Below are 10,176 nucleotides of genomic sequence, written 5' to 3' on the forward strand. Positions count from 1 at the left end.
AGTGATCTGTTACCCCATGAGAGCTGACACCTAAAACTTTGCTCTGGGGTTCTTGGATTAGCTCTACACTTCTGCAACACTTTCCTCACAAAGTACGCCACTTTAAAGGAGGCATTTATAGCAAAAAAAAAGTATGGCAGATATTAGCTTAAAGAAAATTTGGGCCACAGAGACAAACATGTACAAATAATCAAGAAAAAGTTTGCATGGTAGTTCAGAATGGAGACCATATAGTATGCATCCAGGTCTTCTTATTGATCCTAGGACTTTCTTCTACAGTATTTGCAGAAGAAAGAGGAAAAAAATGAAAAAAGACCTGTTAGACTATAAGGTGCAATTATTTCTAATCTTATTCATAGCAGACTATTTATTTGCATGTAAGATCCACACACATACATGGTGATCTATACCAAATGTCAAGATTTTTAATAATTTATGCAGTGTCTGAAGAAAATTCACAAATCTATAACCCTAAAATTTAAAGCTGTGTGAAGTTTCAGACAAGTAGAAACTGTTTACAGAATGTACTTCTCACTTTGAATTAATTTATTCTGTATTTTGCTTGAATAATACTTGAGATTCCTGGTTTTGAGGATTACTGATAGCATTTCCCTAAGAATGACATGAAAAAGCTACCTCTGTTCTTGAAGGTTTCAGTATCACATTCTTGCCCATGTGTACAATTGTCATAGTCATTTTTAATCTATAATGTAGGCACTTCTGAGTGCCTGATTAAGAAACTGTGTTTAACCCATCACTTTTAAAGGACGTATCAAATGGGAAAAATTGCTTACGTATCAAATGGTGACAGTCAGAACAAAAGCAGTTTGCTTAGTAGGGCATAACCCTCTCTTATATTACTTTATCTGTTTTCCAAAATCAGCACTCATCACCTACCATCTGTGCTTGCTTTCTGCACGGTTCTTCTTGATTTGATTGACGTTCCTCCCAATGGCAGAACTTTCAGTGCATGTTAAGTTACACAAGTGAACCAATTTAAGCATCTCTTGTGTATAAATTAGCTAGAGAGTCTTAGAGATATACTGCTTATCAGATGGCATAATTGAGCCCAAAGCTCTATCATTGATCTTTCACAACTTGGCTGTCAAAAAAAAAAAAAAAAAAAAAAAGGGAGAAAGGTGAGGGAGGGAAATCTCTTCATCAAAATTATAACTTTCTCAGCTTCTCACAGAATTGCATTTCTTTTGCAGATAAATTAAGAGAAGTTAAAAAGTAATAGTAAGGCTCATGGTGTATTTCTGATAGAAAAGTTGTGCCGGTGCAGTAAATGATAGGAAACTCTGTATTTGAAAAGATAGTGTGTTATCCACAATTATCAAATTTCGTTACTAACTTTTTTTCAATATTTTGGTTATGCCAATTTACATTTGTGACAAAACTGGCTATTACTCCAAGCTGTTAACTAAACAGTTAGCAGGACACTTCTAAGTGTAGGCAAAGGAACTACGAAATTTCTCAGTTTTGAAACAAGATTTGAAATACAACCACAGTAACTCCTGTCTGTATTACAACAAGATGAAACTGGCATTATACCTGAAACAAAATAAATTGCTGATCATACTCCTTCCCCCACACCCTGTCACATAATGCAATATTTCTGAATGCTTCACTGTGTCCATTGTAAATGGCTTGCCCTCCATATGTTTCCATAATTTAAAACTGATACAGTTGTCAGGATTCCTGACAATACTGTTTTTTATATTCTTTCCAATGCACTGAATCAGAGGATAATCCAATAACAGATCTGCCATAAAAACGGTATCACCTGAGTTTCTTCTGAATGTGTAGTGCATACAAATATATATATACACACACACATACATATATGTATATATGTGTATATGTTGTCAACAGTGCAGAGTCTTTACCCAAAGGACAGACTGGATAACAAGGGTACAACCTTTACCTAGTAAGTTAAAAAATAAGTGATGAGGCACTGATGCTGCCATTTTGTAGATGTGGCTCATCTTGCAGGGTAGTAATGGGGACCCTGCATTTTCTCTGGGGTTTGAAATCATTGTGGTACTCACAGCTGTGTGACCACCCCACTCTGCCTACAAACTGATCTCACGTTAACATTACAAAGTGCACACACACACAGAAAAACACACCCACAAATGAGGGCTTTGAAACCTTACAAATAAAAGTATTTTGTCATTGCAAAATACAGCAGAAAATGAGAGGACAGAAAATTTCAGACAAAGGCATAAGATACATTAATTCTGTTTGCTAACATTATGTATATCAGAATGATATTTACCAGTAAACTTCTAGCATTTGATTGCCTTCTCCCCATGCACCTACCCTTTAAATCTGAGTTTTCCCAGCACTCTATGAGAAAATGGTGGGATTCCAGAAGTGGCTCACTAAGGGGTTACACATAATATATAGGATATATCTTGAGGGAATAATCTTAACAGATCAGCGTAGAATTTATATTTAATGAATTATGGTGTCATTGCCCTTATGCATGTCATATTTTAAGCAAATCTAACATCCTATTTTATCTTCTTTCAGTGCATTCTCTTCTTTCTATTACAGCAGAAAAAAATAATCTAAGAGCTATATATTATAGCTGTCGGTGGGATAGGTGGACAAAGACATCTCTGGACTCTGCTGGCTGGGTGCGCCTACAGTTTTCAGTCATTGGAATATAGGAATCAAAGCAGGAGATGTCATCTACGTAGCAGATGAATGCTGCTGCATGGGATAGCGGGCAGTAGGGATAAAAAGGAAGGGACCACCTGCTCTCAGCAGCTTTGTGCAGGTACCTCCACATTCCTCCCAAATAATTCTACCTAAATTGCCTCTTTTGGTGAATTTATGATTTACTGATGTTGTTCTTCATTCCCTGTGTAAAAGAAATTATACATTTTAAGCTTTTTGCTAGTATAGTTCCTCATTTTTGCAAGTGTTATTAATTGTTGTTTATTATTTATTACGGTGACTCTAAAATCTCTGCACTGTTAGTTTTGAACTAAATCCCCTAATTAATTTTAGGCAGTAGCAAATTTTGTCAACTGGTGTTTAAATAATCCTGACACCAGAGAATGAATTTTTTTTTTTTGTTCACATTGATCACTTTGGCAGTTAGCCCCTTCAAACGTGTTTTCAAAATATGTAATAACATCTCTTTGGTGTTGCACAGGGTCCCATGTTCACCATACAATGTATAGCAGTGCAGAATGACTTCCATCTACAGACCTAAATGACTCAGGCAGGGTTTTCATTTAAGTCCCTTCTCACTTCTATGGCCAAGAAAAATCTGATTTCACTTTAAGAAATCAAATGGCTTAAGTTGCACGTTACTAAAAAAAGATATGTACGGTGTTTCTGAGCAGCAGAACTGAGACAGCTTACACAGCATCAAGGCTGAGACTGGGCTTGGTCAGAGGAGGGAATTTCGGAAAGTGATGTACTTCCAGAGGACAGCAAAACAGCCTGAGTCCCAGCTATGTGCTGTGCTGGCAGCCAGACCTCAAAATCCCCATTGACTCACAGGGGCCTTAGGAGGTACAGGTTTTGGTAGCCACAGGCTGGTGATGGGAAATAAGGGTGGCTGTCCTCTCTGGAGACAGCAAGCCCTACATTTGGTGTTGTCCTGACAGCTGTCTGTCTGTTCTGTCTTGTCTTTTCCTCTCCCAGCCAGATGCCACAGGTCTCGAAGGGGCTGAGTGCTAATTTCTCGTGATGCTGATAAGTCTGGAGCTGGCCCTGCACCTATCCTGGGGAGAAATTATATGTGATCTGCACATCTATTGGCATTATTACTTACAGGCAGGTAAGGTCCTATGTCACAGAAGAATCTTCTGACAGAAGTTACTATTGTTCCCAGGTTCCCTCCAATCTCTCTATCAGGCATTCCTTAAATGAACTCTTGTCTCTGCATCTCTCTGGCTTTGCTTCCCTCTCTCAGTCTGAGGTCAATGGTTACTCCCCTTGAATACAGCAGTAAAATCCTGTGCTCTCCATTGACATTCATAACATACAGCATCACCAGATTTATAGCGTGTCCTTGTACAATTTTAGAAGAAAAAGGATTGTTCAGAAACCTTCATTTTCCATCATTCTTTAAAGAGGGCTGATAGCTGCATTCACTCCCAGTCCACTCTTGGACATATTTGGAAGTGGGGAAGAACGAAGAGAGGCTGTAGCAGATCCAGCCAGATATGGAGTGGGATGGGAGAATGTGCTGCACCCATATGAAGTATGTTATGTGAGTTTCCAAGAGGCCTGGGAAGACTTCATCACTGCCCCTCCTGGAAAAACAAGCTTTTGTACAGCCCTTCGCACCAGAGAGCCTGGACAGACTAACTTTCACAAACAAGCATTCCCAGCTTAGACCATTTGATGTACATGGTGCTACTAGCCAATAAATCTTTTTATCAAGGAATCTCTAGGTAAATTGTGAGAAAGGAATTGACTATCCGGAAGGATTCTGCTCATGGGAAATCTCTGCTAAGGCTCATCTCCTTGGTGAACGTAAATGTGTTAACAACCTCCCTTAATATCTTGATATGCTCTTGTTTGAACAAAAGCAGCTCTGTTGAAGTTACCTGTTTGACAATCTGATGAAGTCATAATCAAGCGCATGTAATTTGGACATTTGGACCCAGGTATATCTCACCTATAGCTAGGTACAGTATGAGCATCAAAGTTAGAAGCAGAGTCACCTAGGCTCCCTCACATCTGGTGGGGAGAGAGGCACACAACTCCAAAGGAAAATGTTTGCTCACTCGTGTCACCTGGCTCTCCATTGACTCATCCATTAAACCAGGTAAGGTGAATCCAGGCATAATTGGGCTAATTTTTAAAACAGCTAATTTTACAACAGATGGATATGCTATAGGATATCTGTCTAGGTAGCTGATCATAAAGGACATGAGCCTGAGCACAGAATTATGATCAACCATAAGCTCTTTGGGACAGGGACTTTTGCATCCCATATTCATATAGGATTTTTTGATAAAAGACACCAGACTTGTCTGGCTTCCAGTTTAAATCTTCTGTTTGAAGAGAAGATCCTTTGGTTATGGAACATACTTAAGAAACTAGGAAAAACTGGTTAAGTGAGCTGGATGGAGAGATAAACCTGAAACATATGTGGTCTCCGGGGCTCATAGAAAATGGAGCAAACCTAGTTATGGTCTTTTCTACTGGATGTTTTTCTACCTTCATATTTGTCTTGTAAAAAGGAAAATTTTTCTTTGTATACCATTAGCTAAAAATACCCCTTCCTCGGAATGGGTTTTCTTGCTTCTTCCCAGCATCTTTAACTGTAAGTTACCAAAGGATTTCCACACTGTAATGTGATAAATAGAGGGAGCAGTGCCTCAGGACTTTGGAGGTGTGGGAGTCCGCTTTTGCCACTGATGCTGCCAGGTGCGTTTCCTGAGGTCACTTCACCTCGCTCTGCTCCACTGCGTCCAGGTGTTACAAGGTTCAATTTCCTGAGATTATTACGAGGGGAATGGAAGTAGAAGTCCTGTGTCACAGCAGATTTGTATTTGCTACTCAATGGCAATAGAATTACGCCTATTATGCAAATCCATTGTAAAAAGAGAGACATTTCCCTTACAGGTTTGAAAAGTAATCCACATGACTCTTTCACTAAGTGGTTCTGTGTCCTCTGTCCTTGTAAACAGAGGAAGACTAACATTATGTGTTTACCTGATAAAAACCAACATGTTCTTCCCAGCAACTAGCAAGGACCTGCTCCTACAGCAGCAGCATTATTGTGAATGACCTCATTCATTTACAGTCCTGATCCTATTCTGACAACAAACCCCATCTGCGTGTGTTTGTTTTCTAAAGGAAAGCATTAGCCCGGTGTGAGGTGTTTGGATTGAAGCAGCTCACCGATATCCACTGGTGTTATATTTACGGGACTGAAATTGTAGTACTTGATGACTCTATTGTTTGTTAGCTGGAGAGTGAGTTCATTACCTTCAGGATCCCAAATGTTTACAACTAGTTGCTACTAGAAACTGTTTTGATTCTGTATTGGAAACCACAATCACGTAGACAACCATTAAGTCAGCTGCCCAGGGAGACATGGACTTTCTGCTTCTCCCTTGTAATCCCTCTCTCTCTGCTTCAGGCTCTGGGGAATGGGACTGTTTACTACCTTAGTACTTCAAACCCTCCTGATTTTTTGCCCTTACCGTGCAAAGGAGGTTAAGAAGTACTAATCATTTCCGGAACTGAGGGATTTTTTTCCCATATTAGGATCTACTTTACAGGGGACACGGTGGATTGCTTCAGCCTGGTTCACTGCTGTGTGGGAGCGAGGTTTTCATTTCTTCTGCCTCTGGCCAGCCTTCATCCCTGTCACTTACAGAGCACATAGGAATGCATGGAATCACTTGTGCATGTTACTACCTATAATCTATTTATCTTGGAGGTACTAAAGCTGCTATAAATTGCTGTAAACCTGGTGGTCTGAAGCCATGAAAGAGGATGAGATTACTCTTAATACCATACATTGAAGTAGGAAAAAAGCAGCCCAGAGCGCCTGGAGAGGTACAAAGGCTCCTGCCAAGCTGGTGAATGCTCTGCCTGCATCTTCTTTTGAAAAAAGGGAATTAACTGGATGGGCCAGGCCTCTGTTGCATGTCAGTTATGTAACAGTTTATAAATTTTCTTTTTAAAAATAAGCTGTGAAGTTTTGCTGTCAAAGTGAATATAATGTTGGCATTCATGTTTGAAAGCAAACAGGCAAACATGCCCAGGGTGGTAGAGTCCCCCTGCCCACTGCAGATGGCTTCTGGGAAAAGCCAGAAGAAAACGAACAACACAAAAACGAGGAGGAAAATGGCATTTGACTAGGGAAGTGTTTCTCTTGTAGGCAGGGGGCTACTAAGGGCCTTTAATTCTACTCTGAACAACATCTGAAACCTTGGAGGGGTGGATGGGAGATTTGTCCAGTAGTTCAGGGTCTGAGCAATGACCTGTGGACAAGAGCACCAACAGCCCGGAGCAGAACAGCTGCAGTGTGGCCACTGTACCAGTGTGTATCACTGAATTTGGATCCCTTCAGCTGAAATCACCCATGGAGCCCAGCAAAATTATCCATACCATGGGGGATCCTGCCAGCCTGGGCAATGAACTGGATGTGAGTGTAATGACAAGGGGAAGACAGCAGTTAGTTACCTTGGCTGTGCGGAGAGGACTGGGAAATTAGGGCAGAAAAAAGTAATCCTACATGCTGTTGTTTAGTTCTTCTTTCCCTGAGCTGCTGTGTTATTGTGTTTTCCTTTTGTTCCAAATAAATATGTTGGTTTAAACCACATTGGTCTCACTGTTTAGACATGGACAAATGTCAATTGCTGAATTACTAGTATAAGACAGTTATTCAAGTTTCTAACTTGAAGTTCACAAGACCACTGTTTAAGTGTTTGTAGAAACTCTTACAAACTGAATGCACCACCGTGACACGAAGTTTTCACCAGTTTTTCCACCGAGAATGACTCAGTGCCTTTTCTGTTTTGTTTTTTTTTTTTTTATTCAGGAGTGTTTGGCTCTGCAGGCCTGAAGCTTATTCACTTTGAATGGTATTTTCCTCCCTGAATTTCCAGACAAGTTTTGGGATGACAAACATTATTTGAAAAAAAAAAAAAAGAAAAAAAAAAAAGAAAAAGGTGAAAAAAAAAAAAAAGAGAGGAAAATGGTGGGAAAAAAAAGAGGTTACCTAGAAGGTAGAAGTACCACAAGCCAATAGCCACATTTTGGATTGAATACTGACTTCCTGATGAAAAGTTCCTTTTGATGTTTCTAAGCAACATCATCACCCCAATTATCAAAGGAATTGCTATGCAACCACTTTACGGACAGCACAAGCACCATATGCACTCTATCCTTGGTCATGCCAGTAAAGCCTGTTGTGTTGGCTCTGACTTCTCATCTGAACAGCAGTGGAACTCATTCTGCAAAATAATGGTTCTACAGCCTGTTATAGGAGACAATGTTTTCAGCTGCGTCTTCCACTAACTTCTTCTCCCAATACTGGGAGAGGTATAACAGATTTCCCTTTGCTAATAAAGATTGCTGTAAGGACGATATGGATGCAGCCAAAAAAGAAGTTGCTTTTCATGCAATATTCTGGAAAAAACCCTTTTCCTAGAGCTTTTTGCAACATAAACCATCTAGTGGGAAAATTACTGTTATCTTTGTCTTGTAATTTTTCTGTTGTAGGCAGTTCTAATGTAAGCGGGTACATATTCATTACTCTCCATCCATCTTGTGACCTGTATCAGACATTTAATTTCCAGACTGAACTGTATGTTGTATTTGAGTTTGCTATTGTTCCAGCTGGTGTTGAAACACAAGTCTTCTAGCTAAAGATTTCCAAGGTTAAAAATGCCCATTTGGGGCCCAAAACAGATGTAAGATGTAGCTCACACAAATCCCTATTTGAAACTTGAAGAAACCAGAGGAATTATATTTTGCCATTGTAAGTGAAATAAACATATTTTCTCTCACATTCTATCTTTGATCCTCAAAGTATCCGTATCCATAGGAAGAACCTGCAGGGTATACTGTTAAAAAATGTAGAGCCGGATTACTCTCTCTCTCATGGAAAAATATGCTGGAGGAAAGAGACTTGTGTATTCAGATAGATTCCCAATATTTTCACACAGAGTGGAGTTTCCGTATTTTCATGGGAAATGAGTTTCCACCCCCCCACCCCCCAACCCCAGAACAAACCTTGTGATCCAACCCACACGGAGCAAGTCTCCATCTGGAGGGAGCTGAGACCTGGCATTCCTTGCTGAGTTTCACAGTACACTGGTTTAGTTGTAATCCCATTAATAAGGATACTAGAGTTAGAGAAAGAAATAGCGGGAGGTGAACTCAGTCTGCCTGTGTGAATGCTTGTTCTCTTGTTCCTAGTTTTTAACTGCCTGTTTGTCTTTTTTGAAACTGTTGATTGCTGGTCCTCCATTTCTGTCTGACTGTTTGTTGCTTTGTCCTGTTCGCTTGGATTTCACATAATTTTCCTATTCTTTTTTTTAACTTTTATCTGTCTAATCTCCTTCAAGTCTCATTTCTCAGCTGAGTCCTCCTTTCCCACTGAAACACAGTGTAAGCAAAGAATCTTGAACTTTAAAAAGGCTCCCTTGCCTAAATACTTGTTTACTTCTGAATCCTCCCTCTCCTTCCACGTGTGCCATTGGTTAACACTGAGGACCACTGATGCCAATGCCACACTGAGTCATCTAGGAGAGGATGAGAGAAGTGAAGGTCTGCTCAGGTTATATGAGGTCAGTACTGCCGTTCCTGCTCTTGAAGTCCCTTGCTGATGCTGCTGCATGTTCCAATTCAGTTGTGCAATTCGAAAGTGGCACCTGGCAGTATATAGGTATTGTCCCACGTGCGACATGGGGTCGGTTGGGATGCTATACGACAGTTGGTAATGGTGAGAAAAAAACAGAGATGGGATGGAGCCCAATGTACCTGTACCTACAAGTCACATCCACATGGCAGCAGCTGTGAGTCTCTTCCACTCATTAGCGGAGAAAGTTGCATACACTTTCCCAAGCTGATATACAACACAGAAACACAGTACATGTGTCTGTCCTTCCTGTTCTTTAAACTTTCTGCTTCAGGTAAGCCCTTTGAGATAAATAGCTTCACTCATCATTCTTGTATTATAGCTGTAGTAGAACAAGACCTCCTTCTTGTGTTTGTGTAGGGCATAATGTGTTGTCATCCTCTAGCTCTGGCTAGAATACTATAGATGTTATTATAATGGTCCTTCTACTAATATCTTCAAAAGATTACCAGGTTTGGGGGCTAGGTAGGAAGCTGCTAAAGCTTGTGCTTCAATGCATGTGGGAGACATTGATGTGGGAGAAGAAGAATGTGTATTGACTTGATAAGGTTTTCTAAGCAGGTTTTTCTGCCTCTTGATTCAGTGGCTGGAAGAATGCCCACTCCGGAAAGTAAGGATAGAACTGAAGCTTTTCCAAATATTTTTTGGTAGCTGGCACACACTTTAGATAGTTTTTAACTTAATTAAATCAACCATTTAACCCTCTTCCTTAATTATGTGCTTTGGAGAATTTAGAAGAAAATTACGCTAAGTAGAATGTTAAAAAGAACATCAGACAAATTCCGCCCCAAACAGGAAATCATGTGAACACCCTGGTGTAC

The sequence above is a fragment of the Charadrius vociferus genome, unplaced genomic scaffold (genome assembly GCF_000708025.1).
Source record: "Charadrius vociferus isolate BGI_N301 unplaced genomic scaffold, ASM70802v2 scaffold43, whole genome shotgun sequence".
Classification (NCBI taxonomy): domain Eukaryota; kingdom Metazoa; phylum Chordata; class Aves; order Charadriiformes; family Charadriidae; genus Charadrius; species Charadrius vociferus.